Here is a 21,717-nt window from a genome sequence, read left to right on the forward strand (position 1 = left end):
CTAGGCAAGCCATACCCACAATCTATGGGTTGAAATATAATATTACCTTTCTGAAATGTTGCCCTGCCGTAGCACACACCAGTTTATTTTAGAATTGAAGCTCATACCATCCTCTCTAAAGATAAATTTTAATCGGAAAGTGTATTTTCTCTTTTTTATATGCTGTAGGTCTGGCTGTAACTTTAATTATTATTGTACTTTTATAAGAAGATTTCAGCATTTTTTTACATATTGTTGACTGTACCTTTTGATATTTTTTTATTAAAAACTATTTCCAACATGAATTAAATTATTGAAATAAAGTCTGACCACATTATGAATTGTTTAACATTTTTTACACCATTGACCCAAGCATATCAATAGGTTCCTGTAGAGAACGCTCTTCTAAGCTTTCATGCTGTCTATACTGCATTAATAATGTATCATGTGACAAGTCAATTTCAATTAAGACATGTTAACACTTTTAATATTTCGCATGTGATGAAAAACACAACAGACTTTGAACAGTTGGGGGTAAGGATGGCGTTGACAAAAGTTGGCTGGAGCTTTAGGAAGCGTATTAGCATTTCACATTCACTACTACATTGCCATCTGTATAGAAAGAGAGGAGGTAATCTATAATAATAATGTACAGTATCTAACATTTATTTACATTAGGTCAGATGTAACATATAGAATCCTAAAGACAGACCAGGCCAAGTACAAATAGTCCATGCGAATGTTATTCGTATCCAATTTAATGGAATTGTATCCTAGGCACATGTAATGAAATGATAAGGAGGTGGATCCAATTTTTTTTTCAAAAAACCCTGTTTCTTTTACATTTTAAACTTCAACAAACAAGCAACAATCCAACTATAGATATGGTATTTTATTTTAATATCTTATTTTTTTTGTTTTTATAATATTTAAAAAAATTTCTATTCATTATCAAATACAGGCAGCCCCCCGATTACGTACATTTGTTCTTAAGTTGAATTTGTAGGAAAGTCAGAACAGGTATACAGGCAGTTCCCTACTTAAGAACACCTGACTCACAGACGACCCCTAGTTACAAAAGGACCTCTGGATGTTGGTAATTTACTGTACTTTATCCTTAGGCTAAAATGAACAGCTGTAACAGTTATCACAGGTGCCTGTAATGAAGCTTTATTGTTAATCCTGGTTCTTACCCAACATTTTTAAAATCCAATTGTGACAGAGACCAATTACACTGATAAAACATACAGTTTTGACTTACATATAAATTCAACTTAAACAAACAAACAATTGGATTTGAACAATAAGGGCTTTATTGTAGACACCTTGGACAACTCTAATGGTTTATATTTAAAGCCTTAAAGCTTAAGTACAGTAAATTACCAGCATGGAAATAATTTTAAAAAACTGAAAAACTCTCGTTGTATTTCTGTATTTACCTACATTTTGAATCTGTTTTGAAGGGTCTATGAGAAGTCCTTCAGGGCTATTCTGTTCCTCAATGTTACCGAAGTTTCCCCCTTTCTTTGGGATCCACTTCAGTTTCCATATGAACACAGGTTTTTACTTCTGGCGGCCTAGTTTCTTTTGAAGAATACTCTCCTTCAGAGAGTCTCACTACATCAATTGAAACTGACTGAGACGGTATAGTGAAGGTAAGATCTAATGCGAGGTCTGTTGTCTTACACAGTATTCTACAAAGCCCTGACCACACTCCTATAGTTAGATTTCACTTCATCTGTCATTAAAAAGGACCTCTCAGTTCTCATGTCTGCTTTGTGGATAGTAAGTAACAAAAGTAATTGCCCACCACCAGGCCCGGCGCCAGCACCCGGCCAACCCGGGCAAGTGCCGGGGCCCCGGGGTACTGGAGGGGCCCACTCGGGCCCCCGGATCAATTGTACCAGTGTCGCTATAAGACACTGGTACAATTGATCACCATCCGGAACGATCGCTTTTCTGCCTCTATGCTGCGCTGGTCGGGAGCGCAGCATAGAGGCAGAATCTAAAACTTGAGGAAGAATCTAAAACTCACCTGTCCCGGTTCCCACGATGCAGCGCTCCGCAGGGTATGCGACGGCTTTGAAGCCGGCGCACATGATGACGTCATCGGATCACGTGTGCCGGCTTCAGAGCCGGCGCGTACGGGAGGCCCAGGCAGAGACAGCTGCAGGCGCTGCTCCGTGGGAACCAGGAAAGGTGAATTTTTTCTTTTTTCTTTTCCGGAGGGGAGTGAGGGTGTCCACGGGGGGCGGGGGGCGGGGGGCGCGGGGGTCAGTGTGTATACAGGGGGAGAGGGGGGGGGGTGTTAGTGTGTCAGTAGGGGGGGTCATTGTGTCCACAGGGGGAGGGGGGGGGGTTCAATGTGTCTGGAGGGGGTCATTGTGTCAGCAGGGGGGTTTCAGTGTGTCCGGGCTCAGTGTGTCGGGAGGGGGGGGGGGTTCAGTGTTTCCGCAGGGGAGGGGGGGGGTTCAGTGTGCTGCCGGGGCAGTGGGGGCGGGGATCAGTGTGTCCCCAGGTTCAGTGTGTCCGCAGGGGGAGGGGGCGCAGTGTGCCAATGGAGGGCGGTCCACGGAGGGGCCCACTAAGGCTCTGTCGCCCAGGGGCCCACTAAAACCTGGAGCCGGCCCTGCCCACCACTATTTATATGTTTAATTATATTTTAGGAGATCCTGGTAAAAATCAGCAGGTGCACAGAATTCACAAAAAAACACCAACACTTTCAGCATCAAAAATTGTGATCATAGTCCTTTTATCATATCCACATTTAAAACAGTTCACAAACTTGTCACATTTATCCATATTCTCATCTGTCACAAGAACCATTCTGTTGAAGACAGTAGGGAGCCAGTCACACTCAGTAGGTTTATTACGAATTGTTTATGTAGGAATATGAGGCACCCCGACACAATGGTTAAGTCAAACTAAAACTAAATTTTAACAATAATTTTGGATTCATTAGTCCCAATAAACTCACATGCTGGGGCACATTTACTCACCCGGTCCCTCGGAGTTCCCGAAAGTGCATTGTCCGTCCAGAATGCACTGTGCCGCGATTCACTAAGATGGTGGGCCCGATATCCTGCATGTGTCGCTTCCGCGCTCAGGTCCGCCGGAGTTCACCACCTTCCTCTGGGTGCATGCAATTGTTTGGCTTGCGACACAATTTTGAAGTTAAATCCCGTGGTTTGTCCAAATCCGTTGGATCGTCCAACGGCCAGCCCCTGATTTCTGTCACTTAAAAGCCAGTGCGATTGGGCCAAAATCATATCGCGTGCGCCAAAAATCCCTTTAAAATCCCTGTCCCAGTGGCGCAAAATGTAAATCTTCGGGATGTCCAACAAAAGTGCGGACCGCGGGGCCCTTAGTAAATGAGCCCCGCTTCATGAAACATGTTCTAAGCATTTTAGACAATTATTCAAGGCTTTTATGTCAATTTAAAAGGGATGTATTAAGAATAAGTTAGGTAGACATGTGAGTAGTATTAAGTGGAACATTTGGGTCACCAAATTTGGACTTCACCGTGAACCAATTGTGGGTGTTAACTCTTTTCTTAACACTTTTTTTTGCATCACCAGAAGCAACAAACCTTAGGAAAGCAATAGAATATGCTGCCAACATTTAAACTGTAATAACTTTGATCGGAGCCAGGTGGTACAGGTGTGGTTGAGCGTTCTAAAATACAACAAAAACAAATAGCTTCACCCACAAAACTCTTGGTTTCCCAGTGCTCGGAGAAGTATTCCGAAGTCACAAGGTAAAAAACTCCAGCACATTGATGGGAATCCATCAATGGGCGAGGTCCCCGGATTGAAAACGGTGAACCTGAACAGGTCCACTCATCCCTAGATATGAGGCATCCTAACATAATGTTGGAGACCAACTAAGAATGATATGCAAGAATTCCAGATTAATTTGTGTAGCTAAAGTGTCTATCATGCTTTACTCCGCTATTTTGTAAGCAATTTAGTTTTTAGAGAATTTTATGACCGGTATGAAAAGGGAACAATTATAAAACAAATATTGATAGAAAAGATTCAATGTATTGTGTGTTCTCCATTTCTAACATTACAAATTCTATTTTTTTCAGAAGGCCGAATTTTAATGTTTTTAAATCATGTTCAGGGATAATTTTCCTGCCTTCTCTCCAATGTTCACTCTCAGAATATTAAGATTAAGAATTTGTTCTTCTCTTAATCAATATAATTTCCATATTGTTCCATTGTTCGGAGATTCCTAGATTCTTTGATTGATAAGAATCTATTGATCTTCACAGCAGTTGCTTGGGGTCATTATCTTACTGTAATTTATTTTTCAGATAAATGTTTGCCAGAGGGTATTACATGACATATTAAGATGCACTTGTACTTACCAGTATTCATGATGCCTTCAATCCCAATAACAGTTCACCACCTCCAGTGACTATGCTTAATGCTCGGAAATATCCACCTAGAACTAGACTACTATTCTTCAATGGGACATCAACTACCAATCCATGGGCCACATTTATCACTTTTGTGCGCCTAAGTGTAGTAGTTGCGCCTAAATTCTGGCACACTGTTTTGCCAGAATTATCACAAGCTACAACCATCTGTGATAAGTATATTTTCTGCCTCTTATTAATCACTTTACTTTAAAACAGTTTGGCGCAGTTTAGGCGCAATGTTAGATTCGGGCACTTACATGTGATCCTGCTACAAGCTCCTCTCTGCTTCTCCCACAGCCCAGAATGAAGATAACAATCACAGCAGCACCCAGGTGTGTGACACCCAGCACCCAGTGACCTCCTCAGCAGGGGCTTCTCCTGGAGGGAATCCCCCAGTGCTGGTCTCCTGCTGCACCCCTGTAATTCTGCACAGTATCCCCCTCAGAAACACTGGTATCTGAGGGGGATTCTGTGCAGAATTACATGGGGGACACTTGTATGTCGTATCTGCAACATTCTGCAAACTTCTGAGCTCTTTGCTGTGAGCTCAGCATTTTGCAGAATGTTTTGTAAATAGAAGGTGATGAACTGTAAATAGAGTCTGCAGCTCCTGCCTGTAATGTATCTAATGTATCTATTATATGTTCTAGTGTCTGCAGAGTATCTCATGTCTGTATTATATGTTCCAGTGTCTGGCTGAGCTCTGCTGCTAGAAATGAGCTGTTCTGCAAAGGGACTCAGTGCTTTCTTCTCAGATAACGGCACCTTCAGGCTGGAGTGTTTTTGCACCCGTTTTTGCGCCTAAATGAAAACGTTGCAAGTGATGAATATCATTAGGCGCAGCAAAACATCTGGATTGGTAAGATAGATGAGGGAAAGCTGGTTATTTTTGCTGCGCGGCTAGTTTGGCGTTTAATCGCAAAAATGGCGCAAAAACGGTGCGCCTGAATGAAAAGGCGCAAAAACAACAGAAAAAACGAGTGATGTATGTGGCCCCATGTTTTTTAATTGTAAAGTTCTCTTTAAAAATTCTATACTTAACGGTTTGAAATAAATAACATACACATTTTTATATTCAACAAAGATTATGCTATTCTAAATCTGTTATGGTCTCAGTTGGTTATCTCACTCCTTGCACTAAACCTCCATAATGCTTGACCATAATTGTAGTCTTGATTGGAAAATGCGTTAAAGGAAATATATTGAAACTAATAAAGCTGAAGGAATAAATGTGTCAATATCCCATTCCAAATGAACCTCTGGAGGTAAGATCTGGAATGTAAGTAGTAATTTGCTGTATTTTTTATTGGCACCAGTTTCATATATTTTTCTCATTAATCTCGAGAATGGACTGTTTTTCTAAAAATTCCTTTAAAAAATTAGCACTTTAGGTTCAGGTTTTTTCTCTTTCTGGAGTAATAACTATCCACATTGATATTTGTTCTCTTTGTCATTAAAGTCATGTTTACAGTATCATCAAATCAACAATGTAAAGACACAGGTCCTTGAAACCCAACCTATCATTTTACAGTGTTGATCCAGAGTAAGACAAAAAAAAATTAAAACAAAATGGCCCTGGATAGGTCTACGGTAATAAATTCCTTCATCACAAACATCAAAGTAAGCATACCCACACTGATTTATTTGTCCTCAGTTCACACAGGATACTCCAGATGCCTTTGTCCAGAAATAAAATCTAAACTGATCATAGACTTCTGGACCAATATACTGGCTAAGTTATAAATCTGTTGGGTTTTTCCACCATCTGATGTCTCCAGAGACTTTGAGTAAATTGAAGGTCACGTGTTTGGGACATCTGTCTCTTCAAATGGAATCCTCTTGCTATGCGAGGGGACACCTGTAGGTGGGTAACCGGGGTAGTTGATGGGAGTTGTTATATTTTATTTTATCTAAGCCATGTACTCTACTGTACTTCCTTTATAACTACCAGTAATATTTTGTACCTTGTACACTAGCTATTTTAGGTAGTCCCATAAAGATGATTGGAGAGGAAGCACACCACAACCACTACCCCATAATTCTTTTATCATGAAATGTATATACCGTGACATACTGTATATCAACCATAATAACATCACTAGATCACTACCGGATAAAGGTATGATCAGAATTTAGTTAGAATTGATGGCCTTTCCTGCTAACATTCCATCAAGACTTGGTCAGTTTATGCACCAGACACGAGAACGAGAATTTGGACACAGTTCACTATTTTGTGTTCCTCTATGAGGTGGAATCTGTAAATCTCCTTCAATTCAATAAGATCTGCAGTTTTTGCTTCTGTCTGATAAATGGTCATCGAGCCCGTTCTTCTCAGCTTTGTATCCATGTATTTACAAGGTTGTGAACATCTGATCAATGCAAGGGCTGGGTGACAGCTCCCCATCAATCAACTATTTATGGTCTTTCCAGAGGATAAGTCATCAATAATAAATCAACCCCTTACTTACCCATATAAGCTCAATATTTCTCTGACCTTGACCATTTTGGTAGTCTTTGGTGTACTTAGTGAGCCAATATCATCCCACAAATGATCTCAGTTCTTCACAAAACCTTCCGCTTCACTCTTTGCTCTTCTTTGAACCATCTCCAGGACTTCTCCCAAGCATCTCCAATAGTCTACCAAAACATTTCAGACTGTCCCTGACCTATCAAACCTTCAAACATACCTTGAAAACCCAACTCTTTAGAATCGCCTAAAATATGCAACTACTAGAGATGAGCGAGTATACTCGTCCGAGCTTGATGCTCGTTCGAGTATTAAGGTACTCGAAACGGCTCGTTGCTCGGACGAGTATTTCCCCTGCTCGAGATCGAGCATTTAATTAAACAAACACAGTGAAGAACAATGAAGAATAGAATAAAAACAGTGAACACAGGATCATTTAAGTGAAAAACACAGTGAAGAATAGAGTACAGATGTTCGGCACATCTGCTTACTTGTCGGAAGATACACGCGGAACGGGGAGACATCGCGCACCAGGGAGACATCAGGCGCAGCAGAGACACATCGGGCGCAGCAGAGACACATCGGGCGCAGCAGAGACACATCGGGCGCAGCAGAGACACATCGGGCGCAGCAGGGAGACATCGCACGCAGCAGGGAGACATCGGGGAGACTTCAGTGGAAGCAGAGGAGCGGATCCCGGGACAGCGTATCTCCCGACAAGTAAGCAGATGTGCCGAACATCTGTAATCTATTCTTCACTGTGTTTTTCACTTAAATGATCCTATGTTCACTGTTTTTATTCTATTCTTCACTGTTCTTCACATCTGCTTACTTGTCGGGAGATAATATACGCGGAACAGTGAAGAATAGATTGCAGATGTTTGCATACATCTGCTAACTTATCAGAAGACATTCTTTTTCAATTAAATAACACATTTTATTCCTGAACCATGGTCCCTTTGAAAAATGCTCGAGTCTCCCATTGACTTCAATGGGGCTCGTTATTCGAGACGAGCACTCGAGCATCTGGAAAAGTTCGTCTCGAATAACGAGCACCCGAGCATTTTAGTGCTCGCTCATCTCTAGCAACTACCCATTGCTCCTCCCTCTCACCTAGTGTCTCCATCTACCCTCTCTCATAGATTGTGAGCCCTCATGGACAGGGTCCTTCTTCCGCTATATGTGTCTTATGTACTTGCATTTGTTCATGTCTTAATGATATGTATATGAACCCCTAATTGGATGTACAGCACCATGAAATTCATGGTTGTCTCTAAATAAATAATAATAGGCCTATTCTTAACAACATGGAGAAAATTCTTGATTACATACAGAATTTATTTTCTCTACAGAACAGTTGTATTGTACAGAACATCTCTGGTTACCTGTGCCATTCAATGGTCTGGTCCAATTCTCTTCCATTATCTAGATACACTGTATCCATACAAAAGGTAAAACATACGTATGTGACTAAAAAAGCAATACAGAGTAAAAAAGGTTATCATTCTGCTTTTCATATTCTCAACAATGAAGAGTGTATAGGATCTAGGGAATTGAGATAATGGTATGCAAAGATATAAAGTGTTCAGGCAACAGCACTACCGGTTATAACAAGGTATATTCTTAGTAATTGTTAGAGGTTTAGATCATTTTATATTCATGTAAAGCAAAAAAAAAAAAAGAAAGAAAAAAAGAAATGTGATCTGCCTCGGCTCATTATATAAGGGTATGATCAATAATACACCATGGAAGTACTCCGCATTTGAAAAAACCCTCTACGATACCAGTGTAACAATATTTGCTATTAAAACTCCCCCATCCCTGTAATTTGAATTATTGTTTGCGTCCTTTTTATCTAGTCAGTTACTTTCATTTTTCTGCCTCCCACTTGTTCTGTTCTTTACTTGACAGATACTATATAGTGGGAACAAAAGTCTTCATCGTTATAAAGCGCAGCGACGTTCAGTCACATCAGACATTTATCTTTAGAGTCTTCGGTGCCTCTTCTCTTTTCTTCCGTGTTTTAAATAGCCTGAAGTTCAAAAAGTTTGGATCTGACATAGAGGCTGCTCTTTAATGAAGAGAATGGCACAAAATTGGAATCTTTCTTCTACCTGTGAATTGTGGAATTCTGGTTATAAATTTTAAATAGAATGGAATGAAAAGTCTATCTCGAAATTTTGGAATGATCGGTAAAAGTTCTTAGAATTTTTGCACTTGAAGGGAATATGTCACCACATTTCCATAAATACAGCTGGTAACAGGTTCCATTAGAGCCCCATTCACTGACTTACACCCTTCATTTACCTAAAAATTGTTTCCCTCACAACCACATAAATCAACTTTATGCTATTTCACCTGGCTTCATCTATACCTCCCCATGTCCCATGCTTTATCTCAGCATTTCATATGACCATGGGGATATCATCACAGGTCCTTAAGCCTTCTAACATAGGCAGAATGTACACCATGCATATATCTGATCACAAGGCAGTATCATGTCATGAAATACAGCATGCCTCCATGGACTTTTACTCCTCCCCATCCTCCATGGAGGCTGCTGTGAATTCATGTGATCAGATAAATGCATGGGGTAGACTGTGCAAATATAACAGAACCTTAGATGATGTCACCATGGTTACATAACAAGATGTGGCCAATGATGTAACTGAGCTCTAACTCAGCATGCTCTGCAACACTAAGGCTTATCAATCAGATACTAGGAGGCAGAGCAATGTAAGTAATTCATAAATATTCATTGGACTTAAGTAGTGACATTGGACTCTAGTCGGGTTAGCTGCATGTAAGTTTACAAACTGATTTTTTTTAGGAATATGGGCAATGCTTTTTACTGATTGCTTTAGTATTTAGTTTGGGTAGGTTAATTTGCAAGACAGATTTTTAAGGCAAATAAAATCCAAAAACAAAAGATCTGAAGCTCTCAACCAACTTTATTTAAATACCCTTTAAAAATATGCATGTAAAAGGCTAAACAAAATAATAACTAGACCAGTAGCCTATGAAAGAAGGGACCTAGATATACAAAATAATTACTTTTTTAAGAAATTCTGCTTAGTTTAAAAATAAATAGGCTGCAATGCTCCCTCCTGTACACTTCCAAATTCCAGCCTGTGCAATGTTGATCAATGGTGCTGACCATGAGTTTACATCTATTCTCCCTGTGTTTGTTTACACAGCTCTTGACAGTGATGATTAAACCCTCCATTTTCAGCTTGTTGTTTGAAAATAATGCTCATATCATTCTACTACCTAAGAGATAGCAGGAAGGGTTAAGACAAACTGCCCAAAGCTGTAAACAAACATAGAGGAAAGGAGAGAAAGTCCTGCCTCAGACAGATTGCCCTTGACAACACAGATATAAAGCCGTTACTAAGGGGCACTTTGCAGCTTGTTTCTTTATAAACTAAGCAAAATTTCTAATGAAGTACATATATTAGAAATATGTCGACACCAGTCCCCCCACACAATATAAAAATAATCTGAAATGACATTGACTCTTTAGCAAGGTCACAAGGACCAATACAATTGTAGGGATTTATCAAAGCTTGAAGGCCAGTTTTCTGGAGTGTAAACCTTGATATAGTTGCAACTCCTTGCACATGGCCAGGAATTACATGAATTAACCGTTTCCTCCCTTATGCCATCTTCACACAAAGTGGGTGTGGAGGGTTGAGAAGGGGACCATTTGTGTGGGCAGGTATGGGGGGTGCCACACTTGTGCATTAGGTATAGCCTAGGTAGTACCATAGGAATTGTGTGGCAGCATGTTGGCCTCCAAATATATCAGAACATTGGAGCCTCTAGATGGTGCACAATGAGCCTGGACATGATAAATGCCCCTCAATAACTTTTACTAGTCATGCTAGTCCGTGAACTGGCTAAAGATCCAAGCACCAGGTTTTCAGCAAATGCTATTCAAGCACTACAGTATTATCCTGACATAGCATAATTGACCCCATAAAATCACCCTATAATTTATCCTATAAATCCTGACCTAAACGAGTTCTATCCTGACTAGGAAAAAAAAGGGGAAGTCAAATTGTATGGTCAAAGATATAATTATATAGTTTGGTCAAGATCAGGTAAAAACGAACAGTGGTCTAAAATACTTCACCCATTCTCGGGTTACCTCAGATTAACATCCAGCCACCTACCTTAACAGGAAAAGGTGTGTCCAGCTAGCAGGGTGCACTTAGGCCAAAAGTTAAGGTATTTTTCTGTGCTCTTCTGGTTTCGGTAACTGAACTTATTTCTATTTCTCTCTGCTTATATTGTTTGGGAACAATTGTGGTCGGATCTAACAGAATTCTGGATACAAAAGTTCAATCTGATCCTATTTCCCTGCTGCTCCCTCCTCCTCTCTCACAGCATGAACTCACATACAGTCACTTTAAGAGAAAGACTAATGGTGCACCCCCCTCCTGTCATAGTGATAATAATAGGTTTGATATGCTGATTCATAGTTGTTAATGTGTTTTATACTATGTAATTGTCAATGGATCTTGTCATCTTCATTTTCTTATATAAAAATATAAAAGTGAAGGACATTTAATTCATAAAATTCACCTGCAGGGAATTCTAAAGAATGGTTGATTAGAAAAAATGTATTTAAGTTCTGTGTCAAATCAAAAAGGAAACAAATATTTCTATCTAGCATATTTAAAAGGATTTTTGGTTCTTTTGTCAAATGAAAGAAAAATGAAGGCTTTATGTAGATGAGTCATGAGTTAAATGTGTTCTGAGAATAGCAGTGAATCACCAAGTAATGGCCCAAGTAGTCACTTTTTCACCTGTTAAATAACAGTATAGAGAAGATCCACATCTCTATTATAGTAAAATTATGAAAAAAAAATTTTTGACTAAACTGTAAATCCATACTTATCAAATAATCTAAATTAATTTATCAACCTGAAAGGTGGTTTAGAAAGGAAAGCCCAGTTCACATCTCCCTTAGGACTTCCTTCCTTTCCTTCAGTTCTTGTGAGCAAAGTCTTTATAGCAACTATGAAGGGGTAAAGTATAATGCAAAGACTTGCATCTTGTCTGTGTGTTCGACCACACCTGGTTTTAGCTTAGAATGGGGGACAGAAGAAAATGGGGGAACATGGGAGTGGCCTCCTTGGACCACGAGACATCACTTCTGTTCACCAAGGAAAGAAAACTCTATTTTGTGCCCAAACTTGAGGAGGCCACTCAATGGCTGCAGTGGGGCTTGTGATGTCTTGGAATTTCCAGCAAGATACAGTGCTGAAAAACTAGAACAACCAAAGTGATGCAGGAATTGGGAACAATAGCAGAGTAAGTATTATTCTTAGGCCCCATTGACACAAACATTTAATACGGCCATGTGCTACCCCTACAGTTTCCGTACAGGTAACACACGACCACATTTACTTTAATGGGCAATACAGCCCTCCATTTGAACGATCGTATTGCCCACCATACCGTACTATTGACAGAATGGCCACATGGCTCACTATGGAAAGAGATGAGGAGTGCTCATCCATCCACTTCTCCAGCTGGTGGTACGCTACGCCTGGGTCCTAGCCCGGGCATAAAATATGTTCATCTAAAAGGTGGCTTAGCTATGAACCGCTTTCCCAAAACCAACCCAACACCTTAGATGTTTCAGATTACTGGAAAAAAATCCTTGAATCTGGTTTTCAGTTGATTTCATTGACCAGCATGCCTAATCCTACTCCACACATAATATTAGATGGCATACATCTTTGTTGTCACAGCTGAGGGGCTTCCAAAGCTTTTAGGAGAAGTTAATGTGTTATCACTAAGGGCAGTATAGAAAATGTTTGTGCTCCTTTGTAATGGTCCATACTTGCTGCCATGTCAACTGTTGCTGCCATGTCAACTCTTATTGCTGCCCCTGCTGCCCTGACTGTTTTTATACCTTCCTTAGTGTCCTCTGGCCGTGTTGTCTCATTTTACTCTCAGCCATCTTGGTCCTAATATACGTATGCCCATCATGTACACCCCAGTCCAATTAAACTCATCATGGGTGTTACCAGTGGAGGGCAGCCTTCTGGTTTGCTACGAACTTAAGAGTTTTATCCTTACTGAAGAATGGTGTGTCATATAGAAAAATGCCAACTGGATTGGTATCATAGAGCTTTAGCTGGTAGGCCTCTGTAAAACTATAAAGTAGCTCCAATTTGACCAATGGTAGACATCAGGACTTGTTATTGTCCTGACTTAATAATGCAGAGCCAATGCCATTGGGTTTTATGAACTTCATTAAATCATCAAATTAAGTAACTTAAAGTGAGGGGGTGATAATGTTGAGGGTAAGAGGTAAGCATTTAAAAGGTAAAACCTCCGGTAGATCATTTTGCATTTTCAATTTATACTGAATAAAAATTTTAATTTACAACAATTTAATAACAACAATTTAAGTCTGATTTCCTACAATATAATTTTACTGTAGCAATCTAACGTGTAACAGAGCAAAGGTGTGTGAAATATCCAATCATGTCTTCTATACCTTCTTGTACTGTAGCCTCGACACATCAAGAATTACTCCATCCTCACCAGAGTGTTCCAATTTGGATAAACAGTAATCTTGAATTATGTTTGGATTTTTAGAAATATCAATTTTCTCTATGATAATCCCAAGCAAAATGTGAGGTTGCAGCTATTTAAACAAACGATCAATGTGGATTCATATAATTTAGCACAATGGTTTGATCTTTGAATAAGAGAGTATAAAGAGCGGAAATCATTATTCCCTTGGGAAAATAACCTAGAATTATATTTTACATTGTGGCCAATAATAAGTATAAAAATCATGTTTAGATTTGTACTTTGGATAGTAGTTTATGTGTTTCTTAGAATTTCTTTCCAGAAGTGTCTACATCCATAGAGAAGGCAACTCAGCTCTTGGGACCTCATAGAGATGAATATAGGAGCTGTCTATATATTTGAATAACAAAATGCAGGTGGTATGAAATGTATAAGTATATCTCTATATCTAAATACTGGTTCTTATCTTATATAAGATATCCAGATAGATAGAATAGAACATAAAAGTAGATAGTGGGGCAGAAGTATCATAGTTTTTCTGGCTGCCAATTTTTCAAGTTTCCTGAAGTTGGCCTACTTAATCATTGCAATGTATTTTAAGTTTTCTTTGTGATATATTTGATGAGTTGCCTGTTTAGTCTCACTTTTGAGACTATTTGTGGTGTGCGACATTTTTGTCCCAAATTGTAGTTTACCAAAAGTAAATCTGGGTCTAGCATGCTCTGTTTTGCAACTTATTCGGTTCAAGAATGGGACAATTCCAAGCCCAAAAGTCGCACAAGTTGAACAAATATCTGGGCTACATCCGGCAACACTGCATTAAATGCTTGAGGCAGATAACTTTGGTACACTGCTTGATTCTGCACCTAAAAAATTGCAAACAGCAAAAGGTCGCACAAAAAGTTGCACAAGAAAAAGGAAGCAATAGGAGTTATACATGTCCCCCAGTATCTGTCAAGACAAAAAGGTACAAGCCATGAGCTAACACATGACCTCTGTCCCTGTCTAGTTGCTAGGCGTTGCGCTAACCTACAGGTAATAATTGGTCAACATTACCTACTCGGGGTGTGCTCAGAACAAATGACAAGTCAACAGAGAGACACACAGAAGGACAGAATTGGTTCAAAACCAAGATGGTGGCAGGGTACAGAATCGTGATGCAAAGAATAGTCAATAATACAGCAAAGGTCAGAGTTCACAGCAATAGGTTATGGAAAAGGTAGTACTAGAAGTAGCAACCAGCAAAAAATGAAGGGAAGATTGAGTCTAAATAGAGTTCTTCAATGTTGCCCCAGCAGCTGACAAGTCAGAAACAACATGTTATCATCCACCTATCCACAGAACACACACCCAGGAAATAAAGGAAATCACAGGAAATAAATCTGCAGAGTAAGCTGTCAATCAAGCAGGGTAACTCTAGGTGTGGTTCACAAACCATTTCAAACCGTTCACAGTATACAATGAAGAATTTTCTTCATTGTCTTTTGTAACATTTTCCACCACAAAAATACTTTCTTCAAACCAGACAATGTTAATAAAAATGTACAAAAAAAGTTAAACACATAAGCTGCTTTTCCAGAATTCTTGCTCAGACCTTTCTCTTGTTCTTTTTCAATGTTACCTGCATTATTGCCAAGAACAAAAAAGGAATAACTTAAAATCAGAGATCTGCAAATGATATTATTAAGAAAATTCCTCTGGGTCGGCCTATGCTCACCACCAGAATGTTTGAACACTCCGAGTAAATGTTCTTCACCCAGCGGCTTGATTTTGATATGAAGGAAGGGATTTATGGATTGTTCTTCTACTGCCGTTTCCAAAATCATTCTTCTTCCTTTTATAAATGTCTGTATCATTATATCTGACCCATTCGATTTTCAAAAGATTGACAGAATGACATATTTTTGATGCAGTTAGTGTGTGTTATGAAGATAGTGGGAGCTCATCCATGATTCCTAGACAACTGCTATCACGACCAACACCAGAGCCACTTCTGTTTCCATCTATTTGACCTCCTAAATAAAGAATGATCAATAAATACTGCAGTATCTAAGTTTTGATTTCCAGAGGGAGGTTGCTCCCTTTGTCGGCACAGTGATGCTCCATAGTATTGTCATGAGACATCAAATGGTCTATCAGATCGCCTGTCAATCTTACTGACAAGTAATAATCGTCTGGGCTGTTGTGAAATAATTAATTCCTTCTTGAAAATCCATAAAGGAACACACAAAAGGACTCACCAGCTGAGCATCATACACAAACACCGTGTCACAAAAATTACATAAATCAAAATATAAAACCTTTTTTTTGCCATTTCACAAAATACAAAAATTTTACTAAACATTGATCAAAATGTTGTTTGGTCCCCAAAATGGTAGCAACAAAAACATCAGATTGTCCCACAAAAAATGGCACCTTTCACAGGTCCGTCTGAATATGGCAAAATGAAGACGTTTATTTTTACAGCTTTTTAATTGCTTTAAATGTATTAAAATATAATAGAACCTATATAAATGTTATATCTCTGTGATCGTACCAAAGTAAAGAATAAATGGGAAATGTCTCTTGGGGCATGCAGTGAAAGCCGTAAAACAGAGCTCAGAAGAGAACCCCACAGATGCATTTTTTTCATTAAATTGCCCAACTGCCCCTTCCCGGGACAAAGGAAAGGATTCTGGTAGGCAGACAGATAAAAAAATAAAGGATTATAAAGAATGAAGATTTTTTTTTTTATAAAACAAAGGCCATTACCATAATATGGTCTTTTAGCACCTGTCATCATTGAACAATTCCCTTCCTGATGAAAGGTTCCCTTTAAAGAAAAACTATCATTAGCTTTCAGGCTAGTCTCCCCTTCATCTCGATCACGGCAACGTTCTCCTTTGTTGACACGCTGGGATCACCTAGAAATAGACTTGGTGGGTCGGAGTGAGGATGAGATGTCCCTGCAAGATGTCCGGTGCTCTAGGCTGCTAATTATGCCACCAGTGGCAAGGGCATGCATAATTAGCAGTACAGAGCGATGGACATCGTGTCCCTGCACTCCGACTGCCTATTTATAAGTCTTTTTTCTAGGTTTCAACAGTAAAGAAGACCAGCGCCGGGATCAACATGAAGGTAATGATAGTTTTTCTTTAAATACCGACACTAGGAAGTACAATTTGTTAAGCAGAAAGTTAAGGATTTTTGAAGGTTCAGAGTGAAAAATGGAAATACAAAAAGGAAAAATAGCTGTGGATTTGGGGGTTAAATAAATTGTCCGCCCCCCTTCTTCTGCCCATTGGCTCCCCCTCCCCCCATTTACACCTTACCTCCTCTTTCTCTCGTTCCATATCCTTTCTACCTTTCTTTCTCTTACACCTAAAATTTTTAGAGGGGTATTCACATTTAATTGAATTCATTAGCCACATATAAACATTTCTTCCATTGGATGTTATTAAAAAAATGTTTCTGTGTTAAGATAATTTCTTGTAAATGTAGCCATGTTGTCCCTTAGGAACCAGATAGCTTCCTGGGATACGACCACCTCACACTCTGGCAGCAGTGGTCAGATATGTGCTATTGAGCTCTGCCTGGCCACCTGGATTCAGCGTTCAGTACCACAGGACGGCTGTGGGACATGTAGTAACTCCTGGACATCTCATATACAAAAACTTTTTGTTTCTTCGGACAATCCCTCCAGCAGAGGTGAACGTACCCAAGGACACAGTCTTGTTTCTAAGGGTCCATATGACTACATTTATGAGAAATTATCTTCACCCAGGTAAATTTTTTTTTTTCCATAACATCTAATTGAAGAAATGTATATCTATGGCAGATTAATGAAACTGAATGTGAATGCCCAGATGAGAATACCACTTTAAAGTTTTCTTGTGCATTAACTGCTTAGTTTATTGTCGTGAATATGCTGTTCACTTTTTTATTTGATACACTTAAATAGTGTGTTCAACCTCTTGCTTCTAATTGGCTGACTATTCACTTCCACCCCTAAAAGGCAGTTTCGTCCTTGTTCTTAGTCCTTTATTTGCCATTTATGCCTTGTCTAAAATTGTCTTTCAATAAAGACCTTGAATAATAAATACATTGTAAGCAGATAAAAATGTTTAAAAATAAACCTACAACTCCATTCTTCAATGATTAGTGAACCGTACAACTAAAAATATTGAAGCTCTTAGAAGGTCAAGAAACAAGAACACAAAAACAAATGATACATATGTATTTTTTTTTCATATTTGTATCGACGCATAGACAAACAAACCAAATTTTTTACCAGATTTCAAGAGAATCTTACCTTTCGCAAAACATTGTTTGTCTAGCTATATTCTTTTTGTATTTGTTAAAAATAAAATTTAATAAGGAGGAAGCATATAGAATCTCTAAATTTCCCCTTCTACCATATCCCTATGATTACTATGCCAAGAGTCTAACAGCCATAACTAAGACTAACCTCTTGGCAACTGCGCATAGTACATGTACCTCCCCATTAGGCTAAGTCTGAATGGAGATGGCACACAGGCGGAGTCTTCTCCGAACAGGGCAGGTGTCTGCTGTATACTATCATCAAGTACATTAGGCTTGAATCAGGCACTCAACCTCAGGTTCAGTTTTTGTAAACGGTTTATTTTCAAAACAATCCAAAAAAAAATTTTTTTTCTTGATGTTTAAGTCTGGGTAAAGCTTCATTGATTATAGACTCACCTTAGCTTTAAAAGAAACCGGTCATTCGGTTCACCAAATGACAGGTTCTAGCTTTTTTCCAGCACAGTTTTAGCTAATAAATATGAATAGTTCCTATAACTATGAATTCAGCAGTCTCAGCAAGTCACATGGGGCATATGTTATTCAGCCCGGTCACTGTATAACTTAGCCCAGTGATGGCTAACCTATGGCACTGGTGCCAGAGGTGGCACTCAGAGCCCTTTCTGTGGGCACTCAGGCCATCACCAGAGATGAAGGTATCTTCCTGCAGTCCCAGACAGCCCAGGACTTGCTGTGCAGAGGTATTTTAAAGTGACAGCTCTACCTGGGACTATTTTCTGCTTTATTGGTGTCCTCAGGGGCTGGTATCAATGAAAACTGTGACAGAGAAGCGAGTATAAATCACAAATGAAATTTCTGTGATGGCACCTTGCGATAAATAAGTGGGTCTTTGTTGTAGTTTGGGCACTCGGTCTCTAAAAGGTTTGCCATCACTGACTTAGCCCATTCCACCTTCCTTCAGCATTTGTCATCTGCTTCAAATCTTTAGTTCACATGATTGCACACTTTCTGCCCAGCAGAGGGTTAATATTATAGTAGATTATTATAGTAGGTGGTTTGGGTGGTCCGGTGGTCCCAAGCCTTCTAGGGGCCCATGACGACTTAAACCATACACCAAATTTGAGAAAGGCCTTCACCTATTAAGACCTCAAGACCATATACTTGTACAGAAGAGCCATTTCAGGAGCTTTAAAGGTCCACCCAAGGTCTTCTCAAGAAGCCCTATTTTAATGATAAGTAGGAAGTTAATTCCAGACTTGTAGAGGGTAGTATATTTATACAGCCAAGGGCCAATGGGAGTATAAATCCTGCCCTGTGGGTTTGCATACTGCTATCACTGCCTAGCGACAAGTAGAGAGCAGCCACACATGCACAATGAGCTGGTGTAGGACACAATCTCACTCCGCCCCTCACTGTGGCTCCCTTCCTCATCCAATCCCTTCCTTGATTGAACTTTTTCCAAACTATGTGACCTATGCATAAGCATAGAAAGATATGAAGTGGATGATGTTGGCTTAAGGGAAGGGGGATGAGGGAGCTGCTGGACAAATAGACTGATACACCTGTAATAAATGACACATTATAGCTATTTTCATGTACTGTTTGTGCAAAGTAAAATCTCCTTAACCCCTTAGCGCTCCGCGCCGTAGCTGTACTGCGTAGCTTCCGACGATTAGCGCTCAGCGCAGTACAGCTACTGCGCGGAGACGATGCCGGTCTGCCACTGACATCCCCGGCTAACACCCGCGGTCGGAGTGGGCTCCGATCGCGGGTGTTTAACCCGTTAAATGCCGTGGTCAACGCGACCGCGGCATTTAACATGCCTTCTGGGGGTCTTTACCCCACGATCGGCCCCCCCGCACCGTTTTCGGGGGTGGGGGGGGCGATCGCTGTTTTGGCACCTCTCGGGTCCGATCAGGACCCCAGAGAAGTCTGGAGGGATTGCCTTTAAGATGGCGTCTGTGACGTCATCTTAAAGGCAAAGTGTCAGCCTATGCATCTGCATAGGCTGGCACTGCTAGTACCCTGCAATACATTAGTATTGTAGAGTATTATCAAGAACAAGCAATCAGATGATTGCTTGTTCATATCCCATGGTGGATCATGTAAAAAAATGTAAAAAAAAATGTTTTTCAATAAAAAAACAATTATGATTTTTACCTATTATATCCCACTAAAAATGCAATAAAAAGTGATCAACAAAACATATGTACTCCAGAATGATATTGTTGCAAAGAACAACATGTCCCGCAAAAAACAAGCCATCAACCAGCTCTGTAGCCAAAAACGTAACAATGTTATGCCACTTGGAAGACGGCGATGCAAAAATGATAGATTTTTCCCCACATTAGGGTTTTATTTGGCAAATTTAGTAAAACATAAGAAAAAATATTCATGTCTGGTATCCCCGTAATCGTATCGACCCATAGAATAAAGATAACAGGATTATTAGGCTATACGGTGAACACGAAAAAAAAAAAAAGTAAAAAATCCAGTACAGAATTGATGCTTTTCTACTCATGACCTCAAAAAAAGTTCCTAAATTTTCAACAATAGGTGATACCAACCCCAAAATGGTAACACTGGAAAAAGCATCTCATCCCGCAAAAAAAATGGCATCACATGACCCAAATAACGGAAAAGCGAAAATTTTATAGCCTTCAAAAGGGGGCAATGAGGAAACTAAAATCCTGGCAGCTGCAGGGCTCTCCTTCCCTTCTGCGCCTCGCTGTGCCCCCATAACACAAGTAACGGCCACGTGTGGGGGGTCGCTGCACTCAGGAGAAATTGTAGAACAAATTGTATGGTGAGTTTTCTCTTTTTATCTTTTGGAAATGTGTAAATTTTAGGGCTAAATAAACGTATAACCGACAAAATTTGACCATTCTAAATTTCACCGCCATTTTGATTCAATTACTATGAAGATCTGATAGTTTGAGGGGTGCAGATTTGAAAATGGGTTGGTTATATAGGGGGTTTTTGTTGCTAAATATCTAAAATTTGATTTCAAACAGTATTTATCCCCAAAATAGTCAATTCTGAAAATACGGAAAATCGCTATTCGATTTGTAGGCCGCGTGACATCAAAATAAATTATCCAAACATTTCAAAAATTATGAAAATGTAAAGTAGACAAATGGGAAATGTTATTCTGCAAGTTATTTAGGTGGTAAATCGATCTGCCTGAAAACGCGGTGATTTAGAATTTTGAAAATGGCAAATTTTTCTAAAAATTCATCATTTTTTTCTTTTTTTTGTAAATAAACGCAAAACTTATCAGCCAAAACTTACCACTGAAATGAAGTACAACATGTGGGGAAAAAACTATCTCAGAATCGCTTTGATAAGTAACAGCGTTCAAAAGTTATAACCATATAAAGAGACGCAGGTCAGAATCTAAAAAATGGGACTGAGCCTTAAGCTGTAAAATGGCTGCGTCCTTAAGGGGTTAAAGTAAGTAGCAATCCTACCCTATTAAATAAACATATCACATTAAAATCTCGGTACCACTTGACATCACTTAAAACTTGACAACCTCCCTGGGTGACATTTTAGAGATCATAATAAATCTTCTTCCATAGAACTTCGAGCAGAATTGTATAAAAAAAACCTTTCAATATCCCTTTCCTTTTGTTTGCAGATCTGGAATGGTATTTGGCTTTGGCTCTGGTTGATCATAATTCTTTGCTTTTGCTCTGTAGCATGATTGGATGAACTATAATTGTATGATTAGGATTTCAAGATCATTAGAGTTTTTCTCTCTCATTTATAGTCTAAGTAATTTGTAGTTCTTATTTTTCTTTTGTTTTCTTTTTTCTTTTGTCTTTTTTTTTTTTTTTGCTTCATTTTAGGCACCAGCAGATTTTTTGGAAGCGCTCAAGCTTGAAAAAAGCGTCTTTATTTTCTTCACTAGAAGTCCTGGGGTGTAATTACTGTACATTCCCTTCTTTGCACAGTCCCTTGGTCCTGCTGATGTGTCCTTGATAGGAATAGCACCAATCACTGACAGAAACAAACAAGCAGCTATACA

The 21,717-nt window shown here is 39.4% G+C and overlaps 1 long non-coding RNA gene across 2 annotated transcripts; it reads left to right on the top strand.

Moving 5' to 3' along the window:
- Positions 1 to 9,551: 9,551 nt before the first annotated feature.
- Positions 9,552 to 14,993, top strand: LOC140133950 (uncharacterized). Of its 2 annotated transcripts, none has more exons than XR_011855986.1 (2): positions 9,552 to 9,608; positions 14,437 to 14,993. It is a non-coding gene; the product is annotated as an uncharacterized lncRNA (long non-coding RNA). The 2 variants fall into 2 exon arrangements; XR_011855985.1 differs by lacking the exon at positions 9,552 to 9,608 and adding an exon at positions 13,742 to 13,846.
- Positions 14,994 to 21,717: the final 6,724 nt, after the last annotated feature.

Source organism: Engystomops pustulosus, chromosome 5 (assembly GCF_040894005.1).
Source record: "Engystomops pustulosus chromosome 5, aEngPut4.maternal, whole genome shotgun sequence".
NCBI classification, from domain to species: domain Eukaryota; kingdom Metazoa; phylum Chordata; class Amphibia; order Anura; family Leptodactylidae; genus Engystomops; species Engystomops pustulosus.